This window comes from Pogonomyrmex barbatus, unplaced genomic scaffold (genome assembly GCF_055798465.1).
Source record: "Pogonomyrmex barbatus isolate J1 unplaced genomic scaffold, ASM5579846v1 scaffold7, whole genome shotgun sequence".
Taxonomy (NCBI): Eukaryota; Metazoa; Arthropoda; class Insecta; order Hymenoptera; family Formicidae; genus Pogonomyrmex; species Pogonomyrmex barbatus.
The window spans coordinates 247,714-269,079 of NW_028297171.1; the positions used below are offsets into that span (position 1 = coordinate 247,714).

General features: G+C 35.0%; 1 protein-coding gene across 7 annotated transcripts in view; it reads left to right on the forward strand.

Moving 5' to 3' along the window:
* LOC105432862 (uncharacterized) overlaps window positions 1-21,366 on the forward strand; it is a 552,262-nt gene that overhangs the window by 22,087 nt on the left and 508,809 nt on the right. The window lies entirely within an intron of this gene.

Genomic DNA, 21,366 nt, shown 5'->3' on the forward strand with positions numbered 1-21,366 from the left:
TTAAGTATGTGCCGAAATTCAAAGAAAATTCAAAAACTTCAAATGTAATAAATTATTTTTTTATATTGTTATATGGGGGGGGGTTATATAGGGTTATATTGTTATAACTCCGGATGGACTACGATGTTAATATTCGGGATAGTCGGGTTCACTAAGTCTAAAAAGTTGGAATTCCGAGCAGGATCAAATGTAGGGGTCCTCTTGAAATCACTAACACACACTTTCTTTTATTTTGATTTATTTTAACAAGAGCACAAATACTTAATATTATAACGGTTATATTTTACACATACGATTAAGTGTCGTCGGGCGGCTCGGCGCGTCTCGCGTTACTCTGGCGGCCGACGACCGAGTGTGACACCTGAGATGCTGATAATACGGCTCGTATAAACTTCGCGACGGGATTCGGTAATATCTCGCGCGACTTTTATAATTTCGATTCCGAACGACTTATACTTTTGACTTCTCTCGACTCCGTCTTGTGTCCGCCGATTATATAGACTGGTCGATGCCCGATCAGCATTCTGATCGGTTGCGTCGATTGATCGCGTGATTGATATTGATTGATCAATATCAATATCACGCTCGATTCGATCAGCAATTTGAGGAATTTGCTGATGATAGGCTTTTCGCAATATTCTCGCGCGATGCGTTTCTGCAATCTTTCGAAAAAGTGATCGCAATTTTGACGATCACGCATTTATGTTTTTCGAAAGACTTTTTCCGAGATTCATGCGGACTACTTTTGTTGCCATGCGGACTACTTTTATTATTAGTTATAGGTCTGACTACAACATCTCCCCCCTCTGTTAGTAAAAGAAAACGGAGGTACGAGATTTTCGCTTTTATAAAAATTTCCTGATACATTTTTTTTGTTACAATCGTTTGTTTAGAATCGCGTACTTTCGCTTCTTCTAACGGCGCGATCTATAGTACGTAGTTCACTATTCCTACTTAACTCTACTAGTATTTGTTTAGTTGTTTAGTTGTGTTCTGTTGTTTTTTATTTTTTGTTACAATTATTATTGTTATGATAGCGATGGCTATTATTAATCTGCTGCTTATTGATATAGAATATACAAAGTGTTTTTAAAAGGAGGCTATCTCGTTAGTGTTTATTTTGTTATTCATTTTAATTTCTTTGTTAATTCTGTCAGGTCTGTCGGGTCTTGTACAACTTTTAATTTAATTTTTTCTGCTTTGTTCGCCTTGAGGATTTCGCTCAGTATTGTAATGTTATACTCTGGTAGATAAATTTTTATTTCTTTTCCATGGTTGATAATTTTTGATTTTATTATCGCGTCCGCTGTAACTATTTTACAATTATTTGATAATGTTATTTTTCCCGTATTTGTAATAGTTTTACGCATTTCTTTATTATTTTTACATGAGATTGTAATAGTTTGTTTCGCTGGTGTAAAATATAACCAAGAGTATGAATTACTTAAGGCTATCCATATGCTATTTTTTATTGATATATTTAATTTTACAATTTTTATAATGGTTGTCGGTTTCTACATATATATCTATTTCGCATAGTGGTCTAACATAGTCGATCTTAACATTGCTAATCGGGAAAATTTGTTCACACAAATATTTTGCATTTACTTCTTTATATTGTCTTAACTTTTCGTGAGTCGGTCTTGCGTACGTGTGTCTGTCAGTATCAGTGGGTTGTTTATTTCTATTAATGCGGACATGTTTTGCTTGTGTGGTACCGGTAGTGGTATTATGTTTAGTATTTCGTATGTTGGAAGTGAAATTAACGGAAAATGTAGGATTGTATAAACGTCTGTTTTGTCGCAGTGCGCGCTCATCGTCGTTACTTTTTCTATCGTAGTCTTAATCCTCTTTCCTTATTTTAAATGGGAAATATAATCCTTGAGGTAGTCACTTCCTTAAGGTTTTCCATTATCTCCTCTAATGATATTAGTCGCGAGTGTAGTATTCTTTTTATCGCAGTTAGATATTCTAGTGTGTCTTCCGCGTGCTGTATCAATTCGTCAAGTATTGCGTTGATAATTATAAAATGTTTCTTTATGTTTTTGCTACTTATTTCCGCTGTTATTGTCGTTTCTAATTTTTTGATTGCATCAGCTAAAACGTTTTCGTTATTTTGAATTACCTTTCGTGATTGTTTATATGTGCTATCGTCGTATTTATAATTTTAATTTGATTTTTTATTATGTGTTCTGTCGTTTGTTGTTTGTCATGTAAGATATTTAATTGTTCGTTGATTAATTTTCTGTCATCATTGTCCATTGTTCCAAATAATGTCTTGGCAACAGTTCCTATTCCATCTATCAATCCTCGTTTCGTTTTCGTATTTTGTGTCTTATACAGAGAGTTTATTCTTTTCGTTAAATGTTTTAATTTTTAGTCCCTGGTAGTTATTTTTAATTATGTTATGATAGTTGTGATATGACCCTTTGTTCGTAAGTTGTATAGTGCATACGTTTTGTGTTTTAAGAATGTATTCTTCTATTTGCTCGTTTTTCGATTGGTGAAATATCTATTCTTATAACTATTTTCCAGAATGAATCGATTACGTTCAATTTTTCTATTTCTTTGAAGTATATCCCGGAGTGAAGTTCTCTACTTCAAATGGTAATTTTTCTTCTCCTTCCATAGTTCCATTGGTTATCCATATCTTTATTCTGCAATGTTAAAATAAAATTTCTTATTTTTTATGAAGAGTTTGCGATGTTCGAAATCGGCGTTTTTTTTTTCGTATTCCCTGGCATAATATTATTTTATTCTTATTTCGCTTTCTTAGTTAAAAAGATTCTCCTTTGGACCTGTTGAGCTTGCTTTTTATAACGTTTATCATTTCTCTTGGTGTCTTTTTTAGCGGTTACTTTTGCTGGTCTATCTTTTTTTATTTTTATCGGTATTAGATATTCCGTGTGAGCCTTCTAATATTCCATCTTTTTGCGATGAATCTTCTGACTGCATCTCGTCAGTTGTCGAAACATCTTCATCGACATGGGCTCTCGCGAAAATCGCTCCGATCGCGACGCGTCGCCGCCGGTGTTCGACGACGGTGCAGCGGCAAAAGCATCGTTCGATGACGACGCTTTGACGTCGAAATAAAATACGTCACGATGCTGAAGTCAATGAGTTTATTGATAACCCTGCCGCTCGGATGCATTTCCGTCGCGTGCGAGAGTGGTTATGGATTGTGAATTGTTTTTATAATGATGGTGTTTTCCACGTCGGCGAGGATTGTATTTGATTCGTTACCAATGATGCTCCCGATAGAGTTACAGAATTGCCGTGATCTGTGGAACTCTACGAGTTACTCATTTGCATGCCTGAGGTCATTTTGGCTGACGTGGAGGTGGAAGATGACCTGGTGGATGATCCGTTGGAGGATTTGCCAGCCAACGATCTGGACGAGGACGAGCTTCCCGCCTCCGCCGGGTAGCTCTTAAGAGCTCCAATTTTATTTTTTACTTTTAGTTTTTTTTTAGTGTAGTGTTGTAGTGTGCTAGCTGTTAGTTTTAGTTTTTAGTAAATTGGATTTATTATTGAGCGTTATTATCTGGATCTGCTGAGATTTTTCTGTCGATAAGTCCCATTGTTTTTTATTTTCTATTATTATTTTTTAGTATTATGCGCTTTTATTTTAGTTTTCCAACGCTTTGATTCGGTTCGCGTGTACGTTTATTGTTCGGCGACCCATTTTTATTTTATAATTTACGTCACCCGTTTTTTCTAGAATTATATAGGGTCCGATCCATAATGCATCTAATTTTTTCGATCGTCCCCATCGAACTGTTTCGTTGTGTAATAGTACTTTGTCTCTCATTTCGAATGTGCGTATTTTTGTTTTTCTATCATAGTTTTCCTTTGCTTTTTGTTTTTCCTTTTTGACGCTTTCTTTCACTATTTGATTCGCGGCTCGTATCCTTTCATGGAGTTCTTGCGCATAATCATCGTATGTCTATGATGATTTGGGTGAGCTGGTTAGGGCCGTAGGTAGCGGTGCTTGATGTCCGTAAATCAGTTCGAACGGCGTGAAACCCGTAGCGGTGTGCGGTGTCGTGTTATACGCAAACATCGCATACAATATCCACTCATCTCAGTCTGTCTGATTGTTATTAATATAGTATCGTAAATATTCAGTTAATGTCTGGTGTGATCTTTCAAGTGCTCCGTTTATTTCCGGATGGCCGTTGTTTGCAATTTTTATATTTTTAATAATTTGGATGTATTTTTAAATAATTCGCTAGTGAAGTTTGTTCCTTGGTCGGTCAGGATTTTATCTGGGATTCCATATTCTAATACGATTTTTGTTACAAACTCTTTTGCTATTGTTGTCGCCTCTTAGTTTTGTACCGGTATTCCTTTGCTAAATTTTGCTAAGCTGTCCTGAAATGTCAATATATATTTGTTTCCCATCATCGTTACAGGCAAAGGTCCTATGATATCTAACGCGTATTTTTCAAATGGTTTTGTTGGTGTATCTGTTAATATTAAAGATGCTTTAGCGCGTTTGTTCTTCTGGCAATGTTCGCATTTTGAGATGTATTGTTCAACATCTTGTTTTAATCCTGGTCAGTTGTGGTGTAATCGTATTCTATTTATTGTCTGTTCAACGCCCTGGTGTCCTCCTACAGGTGCGTCATGGTACTCGTAAAATATTTGTCTTTTATCTTCTTCTTCTGTATTGTTTTTCTGACGCGATGTCATCAGTTTATTGTTTTTCTGTTATTGCCGCTACGTTACGGCTTAATGCGTCAGCGTTAGCGTTGGCTTTCCCAGCTTTGTGTATTATTTCGTAATCGTATTCTTCCAACTTTAATCTCCATCTAATTAAACGTGAACCGGGATCTGTTACATTGAATAACCATATTAATGATTTATGGTCGGAAATTATTTTGAATTTCGTCCCGTATAAATAAAATCTGAAATGTTTTACTGGTCATACTATTGCAAGTAATTCTTTTTCAATTGTATTATAATTCTGTTCCGCTCGTGATAATACACGGCTGGCGTACGCAACGGTCTTGACTTACTTCGCCTTGCGAAGACGGATCCTATTGCATAGTCCGATACATCCGTGGTTAGGAGGAATTCTCTCGTAAAGTCGGGATATTTCAATATCGGTGCCGTCGTTAATTTATTCTTTAACGTGTCAAATGCATTTTGCTGTGTTTCGATTCACTCAAATTTCTCTCCCTTTTTTGTGAGTTTTGTTAATGGCTTTGAAATTCGTGAGAAATCTTCGATAAATTTTCTGTAGTATCTAATTAACCCAATAAATGATTGTATGTCTTTTATCTTTTTGGGTGTAGGAAAGTTTTTACAGAGTGCAATTTTGATGAATCTGGCGAAATTCCATTTTCGATAATTATATGTCCTAAATAAACTTCTTTTCGTAAAATTCGCACTTGTCCGAATTGGAGCTTTAGATTGTTCTCTCTTAGTCTTTCTCTCTTAGTCGAAGAACTAATTTTAATCTTATGTTCTGTAAGGCTAGAACCATATATTAACATCGAGACATACTAGACATTTAATTCCTTGCAAACTCGTTAAAATTGAATTCATTAGTCGTTGGAAGGTTGCAGGTGCATTTTTTAAACCAAACGACATTTTGTTAAATTCATAATGACCGTATGGCGTAGAAAATGCAGTTTTATTTTTATCTTGCTCTGCCATTGGTATCTGGTGATAATCTGGTGCGAGATCTAATGTGAAATACTTCGCGTTGCCCAACTGGTCAAGTATATCCGTTATGTTGGGTAACGGGAATGAATCTCCGATTGTGAGATCATTTAATTTTCTGAAATCTACTACAATTCGTAATTTTGTTTTTCCTGAAGTGTCTGTCTTTTTCGGCACGACTAATAGTGGTGCGTTCCATTGGCTGACGCTCGGTCTGATAATTTCCTGCATTAGCATTTCTTGAATTTATTTGTTTACTTCGTCTTTATGCTTTTCAGGTAAACGGTAAGGTCGTACGTTTACTGGTGACGCATCTGTTCGTACCACTATTTCGTGCTTAATTTTTGTTGTGCACGTTAATATGTCTCCTTCTAGGTGAAACACGTCATTATACTCATGACATAATTCTAGTACCGATTTTCGTTCTTCTTTATTTAAATGTTCTGTGCGTAAGGAATTGTTTATTTGCTCTTCTCGAGAGATTAATTTTGTATTTTTACTTCTTGTTTGTATTGCATTCACAGATTTTTGTGTTAATTTTTTCTTGTATATCTATCTCTTCTAATGTTACTTGCGGTACCTGAACGATTTTTTCTTCTTCAGTAATATTTAGTATACTGATTGGACATATGTAATTTCGCGGTTCGACTAGGCAACATTTAATAAAAATTCCAGATATCATTTCCTCTGGTTTCGTCAATCCGATGTTTTGAATAGTCGTGACTTGCACGATTGTTTCACTGCGCGGCCCTAAAGTTACGTGCCTGTATGGGTAAAGTTTGAAATTCGTATTTTTAAATTGCACAGAATTTATTTTTGGGTTGAACGCAGTTATATATTGTCAAATGAAATCTGCTCCTATCTGCTCGCGTCGTATTCCATTGGCGTATTATCTCGCACTATGTATATCGGATATTATATCTTTTTTCGACAGTTGAACCGTAGTATGTTTTGCCCAATGTTATTATCTCATGTCCTGTTATGCGAATTAGCTTAGTTTTTTTCTCATAGATTAGGACGTAGTCTAATAAATGTTTGAATTTTATTATCGTTGCTGATGCGCCCATATCAAACAGGAAATTTATTTTTCTATCTCTGGCTTCTGCAATCGGTAATGTGATCGCGTTTAGTCCAGTGTTGACGAGCGATGTCCCCTTGACGTGTGCCACGCGATACTCTGACGCGGGACGCGGAACGGTCGATTTACTTTCGCCGATTTCGCTCTTTTTATTTTTAAAGTTTTTCACGGGGTTTTTTCTTCGCGAATTCGAAAAAATTTTTTCTGAATTTTTACTACTGTTTTCTGGTTTTCCGTTTAATGTGTTTCCAACATTCTTGGCGCAAATGTCCTGTTTTTTTGTAGTAGCTACACTATTTTTCGATTGTGTTTATTCGTGGTTGTCCTTCCGGTTTAGACAGGGTGTATCTATTTGTGAAACGGCTAATTCTGCAATCGCGCCCATAATGACCGATTTTTCCGCATTTCTCACGCGGACTTGGTGGATGCGCTTTACCATAAACATTGACCGATTTCGATAGGTTTGCGTTCGAATGCTGTCCTCGCGTTTTTTCTTCTGCGGTTGCTCCTGCGATCGCTTCTTGTATTGTTTGGTATCGCTGCAATCAATTTAATCTCTTCGTGTAACCCGTTCTGGTAATTGTAAAGCGCCTGCTCTTTTATATTTTCTAAGATTGAGCGTTGCTGCTCGACTGTATGGCTTTTGCCTTCTTCCATGGATTCGTAATTCCATGGCTATGTTGTCTGTTCGTCCATCGAATTCTTGCGCGCTCTCGTTTGGTTTCTGTTTGAGCGAGTTAAACTCGAATTGCAAATGTGCGGTGCTTCGTTTGCTCAAATATTCCTTTTCCAATTCTCGTTTTAATTGCTCGAAGTTTACTATATCTCGCGTACGGAAATTCATCATGGCCTTGCCTTTGAATTTGGTGCAAAGGTTGATTTCCAATAAAGAGTGTTCATCCGCAGGGTGTATATTTTTTATAGCACGTACTTGCGTTTAGAAATTCGTACACACGTCCTCGTGACGTGCCGTCGATCTGTGGGATCATGTTATGCACGTCTTTCAATGTTAGAAATACCAGCGAATTTCCCGATTGGTTTCGTATATCCTGATACGAACGTCCGTAAGTTAAATCTAACGGGTGCGACAGAAAATCTTGCTCTGAGATACTCTCGTTCGTTTACCCATAGGTAATTGTGCCTGCCGGCTTAATCCGTTCACTTGTATGCGGAAATCGCATATTTCGTCCATTAATTCACGAAGCATAATATTATCGGGCTGTGCGTCATTGTGACGTGGCGATTTGTTTGATTTTCTTGTGGTCTGTGTCTATCAACTGAATGCCGTAGTTGCAAAATTTTATTGTCGATTTTGTTCTTTAGTTCGGCGGGTGAGTGGACCATTTTGTTTATCAATGATTGATATATGTTGAAAGAGTTAAATAGGCTTCCGTCTCATAAGTTTGTTTGTGTGTGTTTGCGTGTCTGTGTGTCAATGTGGGAATCGTTCAGTGAGCAAGCTATGGTATAATCTTTTTCGTCGTACGGAAATTCGCGCTCGGTTATAACATGAACGTCTTCGTCACTTTCCTATCTTAATACACGGCGCACGTTGTCGCGTATTTCCTTTAGTGCGTTTCTCGCTGTATTTACGCGGAGATAGTGTGTGGAAATTCTACGGGGTTGTTTGTTGGCCGCGATTTTGACCAAGTTGCATACGCTAGGCTGTCCTTCGCTGCGGACATTCGCTTTACAAAGTATGGCTTTTCTGACTTACATTAGAAGACAAATCGAATATGCTCGCATGGTCGCTGCTTGTACTAGCGTGTCAGTTGGCTGCGCTGGTAGTAATGTCGGTGAAACGTCCTCGCTGCCTGGTGTCGATGTACACGGTCGACGCTGGCTGGCTCTCGGTGCTCGTAGATTTGTGAAATCACTAACACACACTTTCTTTTACTTTGATTGATTTATTTTAACAAGAGCACAAATACTTGATATTATAACGGTTATGTTTTACACACACGATTAAGCGTCGGGCGGCTCGGCGCGTCTCTGGCGGCCGACCGAGTGTGACACCTGAGATGTTGATAATACGGCTCGCGTGAATTTCGCGACGGGATTCGGTAATATCTTGCGCGACTTTTATAATTTCGATTCCGAACGACTTATACTTTTGACTTCTCTCGATTCCGCCTTGTGTAGCCGATTATAGACTGGTCGATGCCCGATCAGCATTCTAATTGATTGCGTCGATTGATCGTGTGATATTGATTAATTAATATCACGCTCGGTTCGAGCAATTTGAGGCAATTTGAGGAATTTGCTGATAGGCTTTTCGCAATATTCTCGCGCGATGCGTTTCTGTAGTTTTTCGCAAAGACTGATCGCAATTTTGGCGATCACGCATTTGTGTCGTCTTTCGAAAGACTTTTTCTGAGATTCATACGAACTACTTTTTTTGCCATGCGGATTACTTTTATTATTAATTGTAGGTCTGGCTACAACAATATTATCCGTTATGCTGTTCTTTATATTATTTATTACATTTTTATAAAAAAATTTTAGATTTTTATTTCGATATAGTATATCCTATAATTTTAATATAATTTCATATAATATATCAAATTTTTACTTGTATATCATATTACATACTCTATATTCTATATATATTCTATTATATATTATTATAATATATTATATATATATTCTTCTATATTCTATTATATATTACATTATATGCTATTACATCTCATATTGTGTAAAATAAAAAAAAAATAAATTTATTTTATTTCTTTAACTAGATTTATTGATATTCTTTTACTAATTTTTAATTTTTACTAAATTGTTATTGGAATATAATGCTTAAATAAACAAAATAGATATACTTAAAAAAATTATTTTTAAAATGTATACTGACACTACTAGCAATAATAAAATAGAAGAAAAGAAAAGTAATACATTAGAAATACCTATTTAATACTGTGGCAATATTGATAGTAAAATAAAAATATAAGCAACATTATTGACAATACGAAAATACTAACAATACAATAGTAATGCTAGCAATAAAGTGGATTATATTACCATTAGCAATCATTGTACATTTTTTTTAGTAATGGTTGACTCCTCGCTATATTATAACTATATTATTATTATTATAAAATCCTTTGTGTAGAGAATTACTTATTTTCCTTTCTGTTTAAAAATTATTAATATTATAACTTGAATAATAAAGTTAGATAAATAAGGTTGATACCAATTAGTTGTATTTTTCAGTTCTGAATTCTGTAAACTGAAATGTTGCACTGTTGCCGCAGTATTGTTGAAATATTCTGTATTTTTTGATGCAATAAAGGAAATACTCGTTTCTCAGGACGATATAAGTCAATAAAGGAATAATACAATAATAATAACTTATATAATATCTATATTCTATTTTCTAAATAAATGCTTAATATATATATAATGTTTTTTTCAAATCTCATTCCTTTCAATACCTTGTTCTTTTTAAAATTTTTTTACTATTTTTTTACATCTAATTTACACTGACATCCTGCAATGTTTACTTATTTTTAATATACTGAACTAATTTGTATTCAATTAATAATACTGTTACGATTGAGCGGTGTTCCGTTCGGCACTGCCTCGTATCGATTTTTTATGTGAAGATCGTTCCTTGCCGACGCGATTGTCAAGCGGTTGTGAAGAGTTGTTGTTGGGCGAGAGAGTCGACGACACGACGTATGAGTTTGAACTGTGTTGCGGTGCATTTATATTATTGTTAAAACTCTTGTTAAAGCTCCTGTGTTACTGAGAAAAATAAAGTGTTCTTTCGTTTTCTAAAAAACTATCTCTTCCTTCCCTGGCGCAAGTGTTACGTGAGTGAATCTACTGCGAGTGCGACATTTTTCGATACATTTAATTGATAATATGATTATACAGGGTGGACCAATTAAGGCGTGACGAATTTTTATTTTAAAAATAACGTACTACAGAACAAAAGCGTACTACAGAAAAAAAGCGTTTAGATTAAAGTTATTTGGTTTCAAGGAAGACATACGATGATATTTTTAATTCCTTATGGATGTTTTCAAGGTTATTTGAAGGTCAGCTTTCTTAAATGAAAACTTGTTATTTTTATCGCGCGATATTATTATATTTTGCGTAGAGAAGGTAATAACTTTTGTAGGAACACTTTTTTTCCGGATATTATTTTCGAAAATATTTAACAAAATGATATATCATCCGTTCTTAGCGTTACCCAAGATCAACGACGTGGACGTAACGGGATTTGATCCCTTTTGTTTTGGTTTTGTATTTTTTGTTTTTTTTTTTGCTTTTTTTGTTGTTGTTTTTAGAGTATTTAAAGAAAATGATTCTAAGTTAAGATTCTAAGTTATTTCTTCTTCTTTATACGGAGAAATGCCATACAAGATTTCGCCGGATGATCTGTAAAACATTCATTGCACACGTTAGCAGCATCTCTGTAGTTACCTCTGCATTCTTCTAAAATCATAAACATATTAAATGCTTCTTGAAATGCATTTATTTCGAAAATAAGATCTGGATAAAAAAATGTTCCTACAAAAGTTGCTTCCTTTTTTACGTAAAATAATATCCCGTGATAAAAATAACATGTTTCCATTTAAAAAAATCAAAGTTGATCTTCAAATAACCTTGAAAATGTGCATGAAATGACGAATTAAAAATACTATCGACGAATTAAAAATATTATCTCCTTCGAAATAAAATAACCTTTGTTTAAACGCTTTTGTTCTGTAGTGCTTTATTTTTGAAATAAAAATTCGTCACGCTTTAAATGGTCCACCCTGTATATGCATTGATATTCCGTGGCTGAGTCGATAATTCAATTATTTGAATCTAATGATTTCATACGCGATCATATTCAAGCGCTCGCTCACATTTGCTGATAAGGTCAGAGAGAAGGACAGAGAGAAGGAAACATGTCTTTTACTCAAGAAAGTCCTGTTTCCTGATGTCAATATGGAGGAAGTTATTCTGGATTGTCTGATGACATGAACGCTTCTTAAAATTTATCAATTTCGATTGTGCGTTGCGATATCTCTATTTGTAGAGTCGGAGAGTTCGGAGAGAAAAATAAACTAAAAACATTTTTATTATATAATTTGATGTTCAGTAATCGATTGAGCCTAGTTAGAACTTCAGCTGTTGTGATACGATGTAAATGTGAACTACGATCATTTCGACGGCTCGCGTATAGATAGTCATGGGTGTCTTGCTGCTGTTCGGCGCAAGCTTCGCTATGCGTGAATTTGGCAACGAGGCACGATCATATTTTTTTTAAATACAAATAATAAAACTAGCAGATGTTTGTTTATTGTAGGCAGTATTGCAACACTTTTATTGACTTTAATCTTATAAAGCAATTAATATTTTATTTCATTTTTAATTTTTATTTAATTTTTTATTTTTTGAAAAGATTTATATATTTTTACAAAAGATTTACTAGATGTACAAAAAAGTTCTGAGCTTTAGATTTCATACAACCGAAATAACAATTTAAATTTTATATCTTCCCGCCCTTTTGCGATTTTAAAGCGTTGACATTTGGCCTTCTAAAATGCCATACGGTTTGACATTTGATGCACATAACCTCAAAAATCAGTAGTGTTCACGATGGCAATAACAAAAGAGCATATTCGATTTTCCATCCACTTCGCGTTTCATCTGAAGAAAAATGCTGCTGAAGCCACTGCAATGATTTGTGCTGCATATGGAGAGGACTCTGTAAGTCATACTACGTGTAAAAGATGGTATCAAAAATTTTGCCAAGGAGATTTCAGTCTTGAAGATGAATCGCGTGCTGACGCCCTCAAAAGATTGAAACGGACGAATTGCAAGCACTGCTGGATATAAACTCTGCGCAAACTGAAAAGGAGCTTGCAGAACAGCTTGGCGTTACGCAGCATTTCCGTATGTTTACATATGATGGGAAAGGTTCAGAAGGAAGGCAGATGGATTCCGCATGAATTGTCCGAAGATAACAAAAATCGTTGGTGTGACACTGCACTCACTTTGCTTTCAAAGTTCCGGAAAAAAGATTTTCTGCACAAAATCATTACAGGCGATGAAAAGTGGATTCTTTATGATAACCCTAAACGTAGAAAATCATGGGTTGACCCTGATCAACCTTCGATATCAACGCCAAAGCCCAATATCCACACCAAAAAGGTTTTGCTCTGTATTTGGTGGGATTGGAAAGGTATGTTGTATTACGAGTTGTTACACCCGGGTGAAACAATCACGGCAGACCGCTACCAACAACAATTGACCAATTTGAGCGATGCATTAGAAGAAAAGAGGCCATTTACTGGACGTCGTAAAGTGATCTTGCTTCATGACAATACTCGACCACATGTTGCGAAAGCGACTCAGGACCATATCTTTGCGTTAGGCTGGGAACTTCTCTCGCACGCGGCGTATAGCCCAGACATAGCGCCTTCCGATTACTACCGATTCCGGTCGCTGCAGCATCATTTGGCTGATACACATTTCGTGAGATTTGAAGAGATACGAAAATGCATTGATGACTTTATCGCTTCGAAGCCGGTGAGCTTCTATCGTCAAGGAATTCGCAAGCTACCCGAAAGATGGCAAAAGGTCGTTGATGCAAACGGATGCAACGGGAATATTTCGCTGATTTTTTTTTTGTTTGTTTTTGAATAAAGATTGAATTTTACAAAAAAAGACCTCAGAACTTTTTTGTACACCTAATATAAAAAGAGGGAGTGGGAAAGAACTGGGGAGGGGAAAGAGGGAGAGGGAGAAGGGGAGAAAAGGGTAAGAGGGAGAAGGGGAGAGAGGGAGGGAGGGTGGGGAGAGGGGGAGAGGGGAGAGAGAGAGAGAGAGAGAGAGAGAGAGAGAGAGAGAGAGAGAGAGAGAGAGAGAGAGAGAGAGAGAGAGAGAGAGAGAGAGAGAGAGAGAGAGAGAGAGAGAGAGAGAGAGAGAGAGAGAGAGAGAGAGAGAGAGAGAGAGAGAGAGAGAGAGAGAGAGAGAGAGAGAGAGAGAGAGAGAGAGAGAGAGAGAGGAGAGAGAGAGAGAGAGAGAGAGAGAGATTGAAGTTTATTAGCTTTCTCAGCTATTTCATATACATATACATAATTATTATACACTATTTACCACATATATTTTCAACATTCTTTTAAACGATTCAATTTTTATGCACTGCTTTATCTCGGTTGGCAAAGAATTGTATATTTTTATTCCTTCGTAAAACAGACTCTTTTGCGCATTTCTAGTTTTACGAAATGTTAATACAATGTTTCCGGCCTGTCTCGTTTGTCTATCACATTCACTTCCCACTATTTCTAATCTATTACTTAACGCCATCGGTGCCATGTTATTTAAAATTTTAAAAATAAATACCCCCACATTATAATATAATCGTTGCCTTACGGACATAAACTGCAGTGTCTGCAGCATGTCCTCAACTTTGGTATATCTATTGCATTGCAAAATAACTCTCATGGCACGGTTTTGAGCTACTTGAAGTTTGCTCAATTGCGCTTCTCCCATTCCAACTAATAGCGTAGCACAGTACTCAAAGTGAGGTGCTATGATCGATTTATGTAGAATACATCTAGTGTACGCTGATACGAAGTTACCTATTCTATTTAAAAAACTAGTCTTTTTTCCTATTTTCTTTAGCATATAATCACAGTGATTTTTACATTGGAGCTTATCATCGATAATTACGCCAAGATATTTTATTTTTTCGACGCGTTCCAACTTAATTCCGTCCGAGCATCTCAATATAACATTACCTTTTTGCTCCTTTCTTACACTTTTGATTATCATGTATTTTGTTTTATTTGCATTCATTTTTCAACTTATTTACACTTATCCACTCTTCTACTATGCTAAGTACCATGTTCATTTTCCTCTCTAATTCCGCACTACTTTCCCCACTTACATATACTAAAGTATCATCTGCAAACATTTTTATTGCATTCTTCTGGACAAAATTCTACTAAATCGTTTATATAAATTATAAACAGCAAAGGCCGATCCTTGCGGAACTCCATATTCCGTTTTGATACACTTTGACCATTGATTATTAAATCTAACTTGTTGTGTTCTATTGCTTAGATATGATTTAAACCACTCTAATACCATCCCTCTCATTCCATTGATTTAATTTTCCCAGTATCTTTTTCTATCGTTTCAAATGCCCGTTTTAAGTCCAAGAATATTACTCCTATCATTTTTCCCTCACTAATTATCAACTTCCAATCATCAATGACACTTTGTATCGCTGTTTCGCACGAATGATATTTTTTAAATCCCGACTGATGTTCTGTTATAGTATTATTACTATGCAAGTACTTTTCAATTTGTTCCTTTACAATTAATTCTAAAACCTTCTCGAACTTTTCAAACAATCTAATAATTGGATTAATGATTTATTGCAAGAAATATGTTAATGTTAATAAGAATATTTGATGAACTAATTAAAATATGGACATTAAGTCATATTAATAATCATGAAGAATTAAATAAAATCAGTAATATTAATATTCATTTTTAATCAATAGATTAAATACAAATATTTAATACAAGTATGCAAAAGATTAAAATAATAAAAAGCCAATTAAATATAAAATATAAATTAAATTCGTCAATTTTGAAAAGATAACGCTTACATTTTGATTTTTACTTCTTAAGATGATGCTGAACGACGGAAAGATGAGGGAACTTCGACGAAAACGATCATACATATGCATATCTAAACATCTATAAATACATTCATATGCGTACGTGCGTGCGTACGTACATGCGTGCGCGCGTGCGCGCGCATGTGTATGTGTGCATATGTGAGTATTCATATACGCACACATTTATATACACATTTGGTCAAATTTTTGTATACATTTTTTATACTACATTACTTATTTAAGCCTAATTCAAAGAACTCAATGTTATTTCATTATCTATTATTTATTAGCCAATCAATCTTGTAAAGGCTATGAACATTTTATATAAAACAAACGTTGATACAACTTAGCAGTTCTGGATGCTATATTAAAATAATACTTATAATACTTATAATAATAAGTAATTGATAGAAAAATATCTAAATTAAAAAGTTTTTTCATTCTTGTTGCGAATTTTATATGATAGATTATATGATAGACACATATTAATATACAGCCTTTAATTGTGGAAAAAGATTTCCAAATACATTCCCAATATATGAAAACACGTATTACATACAAAATTTACACGAAAAGAATATTGTATTTTGTTTCAGTAATGCAGACGAATTCAGCATCTTTTTAAAGAGATATTTATTAAGATCTAACATTCGATCGTTAATCGAGATGTGGAGAGTCATAATGCCGTGCTATAAAATTGATTTATTATTTTGGCGTTCAAATATATTTATCGTATTATAAAATAATCAATTAGAAATAATCAATTTTTTCTCTGTTATTCAAGAAAGCAACACAATTTACTAGAAAATATTTTTGATATTATAGATTTGAATTCTTCTAAACATTCTAGTGATCGAAGCGATCGATTCGAGCCGATAGACTTTGTTTTCCTTGCGTTTTTGCTAAGCTTAAGAATGCGATAAACTGCCAAATTCTAAAATATTGACTCGGTGTCGAAACTCTATTGATTGTTGATGTAATATAATCGAGAATTTGAACTTCTGAATTGAGTGTGCGATTAGTTTTCATCGAAATAATATCTGCTCGTCTTGTTCATTCTCCACAACTCGAATCGCAATTTCTTTCTTTGCACTGTACGGCACAGGAGCTAAGATTGTTAATATGACAATATGATAATGAAAAAATAAATAAATTAATTGTTAATTAGACAATCAGATCATTTCAGTCCCGTCTTCCGGATCGGCAAATAAATGATTTTAGTGTGGCTACGAAATTGAAGGCGCGGTCACAACTGTTCTATATAATATGTAGACTCTCTCTTGTATATATACAATTATAAAAATTTCTTGTCACCAATGTACAATGAAAATTATATTAAAAATCTAGAGCCATATATCTGTATATTTAAGACAGTACTCGGAATTAGTTGGGCCTTTTCAGCCCGATTTCGAAGGCGACGCCTATTACTCCCTCCACTATCGCTTGAAGCTCGACGACCGAGCCGCTGCACGCTTTCAGGAGCGCTTCATATTAAAAATGCGTTATAAATTGTATATTCCGCCAAATCATTGTTAAAGCAATTTTTTATCAAATTAGTTTTATTTTTATAAACATTAAATTTTCTTTTTAATATATTTTATGTATTTTATGATATTTAATGATAATAAATACGTTTATAATAAAATTATTACATAATAATTAGAATAATTAATAATAGGTTTTAACAATAGGTTTCCATATCATTCCGTATTATTGACGTATTTTTTTAAAGTGGTTTTCTTAGTAATTTCCTTACTTAATAGTTTCCTATTTAAAAAGAATCAAATATATAACTTGACAAGAAATGAAAAATAAAAATGTGACCGATATAACTTTTTGTTTGTTTAGATGTTAGATGGAAAATTAATTTCATTTTTTACGTTGCATGATTTTAATAGAGATGATATATCAATAGATATTTTGAAAGAACTGGTTTGCATCAGCAGAGATAGTAATCGTTCAAAGAACGTGTTTCTTTTCTTGTGCATCACTACCCTACTAGTTGATGCGAAGTAGTTCTTGTAAAATTTCTGTGGATATATCTCTAGTAAAATCATGTAAACGATTCAAAAAATCAAATTAGTATTTTTATACGAATTGCTCTTCGTTTCGTTTTTCTTATTCTTTATATATCATATTTTACAATATAGAATTTTATTTTTCTGCCAAGCCATATATTTGATTTCTTATTTTTTAATTATGGAATAGGCCTATTGGGGAAACCACTAAAAAGAAAACGTGTCAACAATAGTATTTCATGGGTGATGCTCTCTCCTTCTCCCTCTCCCTCTTTTTATATTAGGTGTACAAAAAAGTTCTGAGGTTTTTTTTGTAAAATTCAATCTTTATTCAAAAACAAACAAAAAAATATTAATCAGCGAAATATTCCCCGTTTGCATCAACGACCTTTTGCCATCTTTCGAGTAGCTTACGAATTCCTTGACGATAGAAGCTCACCGGTTTCGAAGCGATAAAGTCATCAATGCATTTTTGTATCTCTTCAAATCTCACGAAATGTGTATCAGCCAAATGATGCTGCAGCGACTGGAATAGGTAGTAATCGGAAGGCACCATGTCTGGGCTATACGCCGCGTGCGAGAGAAGTTCCCAGCCTAACGCAAAGATATGGTCCTGAGTTGCTTTCGCAACATGTGATCGAGCATTGTCATGAAGCAAGATCACTTTACGACGTCCTTGGTCAGTAAATGGCCTCTTTTCTTCTAATGCAATCGCTCAAATTGGTCAATTGTTGTTGGTAGCGGTCTGCCGTGATTGTTTCACCCGGTTGTAACACCTTGTAATACAACACACCTTTCCAATCCCAGTAGATACAGAGCAAAACCTTCTTGGCGTCGATATTGGACTTTGGCGTCGAAGGTTGACCAGGATCAACCCATGATCTTCTACGTTTAGGGTTATCATAAAGAATCCACTTTTCATCGCCTGTGAATGATTTTGTGCAGAAAATCTTTTTTCCGGAACTTTGAAAGCAAAGTGAGTGCAGTGTCACGCCGACGATTTTTGTTGTCTTCGGACAATTCATGCGGAACCCATCTGCCTTTCTTCTGAACCTTTCCCATCGTATGTAAACGTATGGAAATGGTTTGCTGCATAACGCCAAGCTGTTCTGCAAGCTCATTTTCATTTTGCGCAGAGTTTACATCCAGCAGTGTTTGCAATTCGTCCGTTTCAATCTTTTGAGAGCGTCCAGCACGCGATTCATCTTCAAGACTGAAATCTCCTTGGCGAAATTTTTGATACCATCTTTTACATGTAGCATGACTTACAGCGTTCTCTCCATGCAGCACAAATCATTGCAGTGGTTTCAGCAGCATTTTTCTTCAGATGAAACGCAAAGTGGATGGAAAATCGAATATGCTCTTTTGTTATTGTCATCGTGAACACTACTGATTTTTGAGGTTATGTGCATCAAACGCCAAACCGTATGGCATTTTAGAAGGCCAAATGTCAACGCTTTAAAACCGCAAAAAGATGGGAAGATATATAAAATTTAAATTGTTATTTCGGTTGTATGAAATCTAAAGCTCAGAACTTTTTTGTACACCTAATATTATCATTAAATATTATGAAATACATAAAATATGTCCAAAAAAAATTTAATATTTGTAAAAATAAAAATAATTTAATCAAGAAATTGATTTAATAATAATTTGGTAGAAATGGTACATTTTTAATATAAGACGTTCCTAAGGCATAAGGCTACGGCGGCTCGGCTGTCAAGTCTCGAGTGATAATGGGAGAATTGTAGCCTGTTGCCTTCGAAATCGAGCCGAAAAGGGCAACTAATTCCGAGCACTGATTTAAGATATCGAAAAATTCATTTTATATAGTATTATTGTGGTAATTCGTTTTATATATATAATTGAATTCAATAGATTGAGAGAGATAAATGTAATAAATTATAAAAAAAGGAAACTTACAATAAGTATGCGAAACAAAGTAATATTGAAATCGATTCGTACAAAATAACTTCTTGTTCTTGAGAGATTTTAACATTGACTAAGTAGAGTGATAAAGAGAAAAGTGTTAACAAATAAATATTGAAGAATTTTAAGTTGCACCCTTTCATCCTATTAACCCTTTCACAATGTATGTAGCAGATATGCACAGAAAAAAGATGTGCCACCAGCATGTCATGTATGTGCATATGTGCACAACTAAAAAAAAAATCGATTTACTTTTTTATGAAATTTTTTTTATATGAAATTTGGTCTCCTTTAGTTTTTGAAATTGTTGAATCCGAATATAATATCAAAATTTTAAAATTCAAAGTGGCGGATCCATTATGGTTGATCAAAATTTAGAAAAACAATTTGATTTTTATAAAAATGATTATCCTCTGGTGTTCGAGGTTGCTGAATCAACATATGATATTAGAATTTCAAAATTTTAAATGGCAAATTCAATATGGATTCAATATAAAAAATTTGAAAAAATAGTTGTTATGAAAATAAATACTCTAAAATTGTTGCCCCGGAGTGTTTCGTTTCTCACTCCAAATGGCAGCCCGACTCCACTCGGTCTCGAAAGATTCGCGCGAGCATAAGACTGTTATATCAATATAGAAAAATTATTTATAAATCTTGTTCTCCGCTGAATCTAAAACCATGGAACGTGAACATGACAAGTTTTGACCTCGTTTTTGTTTTTTTTATTTGTTACGTCTAACCCCCAAAAAATTAATGAGAAAAGGAAAATATGAATAGGCATGAAAGGGCGGTACAGTTCTTCTCTCGAAGATATTCATAACGTAAACTTTCGAGTCGAACGCACTGTGTATGTCTCGACTGTCTCCGTGATAAGAAAACCGTTGCGTAGACATATGTTTGTTGTCCTTTTTCATGATCAAGAAATTTAATTTTTTTACCAGGACTCTGGTGATCATTGGAATAGCAGAAGGAGAACGAGGATTATAAAAGAAAATTAAAGAATTAAAATTTAACATAAATTATACCATGGTGTCTCATCCGGATGGATAATTAAGTAACTAAGTAGGAGTTTCCTCATCCCTACTTTGTCAACAGAGTTCATAATTCCATTCAAAAAAAAGCGCGCTCACCCTCCGTCGCCTCACATATAGCGCTGCGCATGTCTCTAACCTCATTCGTGTTTTTGTTCCCGAAAATCAATAGAGTTCTTCGTAGCATATTTGCCTTTTCTAAATTATTTTCCTCCGGTTTCTCCTTTGCTGTCAATATGACAAAACATAAGAGGATTCGAGGATTTTAGATTCTAGGATTTTCAGGAAAAGTAGATATAAAGAAGAGAAATCCCGGAACAGTTCACAGAGTTCGAGATCTAATCTATCTTGTCGTTTTTCAATTAGATCCTCACGCAGATCCTCAACGGATTCTTCGATAGATCGTTCACCGTCTTGTGAGAGACTGGTGCAACCTCTAAGCAAATTTCCTTGATAACTTAAAGCGTCATAAGCTTTCGACACTCGGCGAGGTATCGGAGGACATTCAAAGACCTGCAAGTCTTGTCTCATCGGAGGATGTCGGTTTTCCTGGAGGGGCTCGGCGAGGCTTTCTCCATTGAGGAGATACAAATTGACGAACAAGAGGCATGTAGTGGTCTGGGCAGCGACCCAGGACATGTTTCATAGCGTTACCTTTGCTGACCCTGTGATTGCGATCGTCGCTGGGGAGCCTAATGAACCGAGACTCGAGTCGGACATATTTATTTCTGAGTTGTTTAGAAAACAGACTCATCAGCCCGCTGTATCATTCTGGCTGCCGTTCATTCTTAACATCACTAAGTCTTAAATGCGCTCAGGTCTTAGAGAGGATATAAAAAGTAATTTATTTATTAATTAATATTAAGTATGTAATAATATTAAATATGAACCGAAGGAGAATTTCTTGGTCCGCCGAAGATTAATAAAAAAATTCTTCCTAATCTGGGTGCCACAAGCCTTGCTTGATATAAGCACCAAATGTCTGCCTAGCTTCAAGTAGG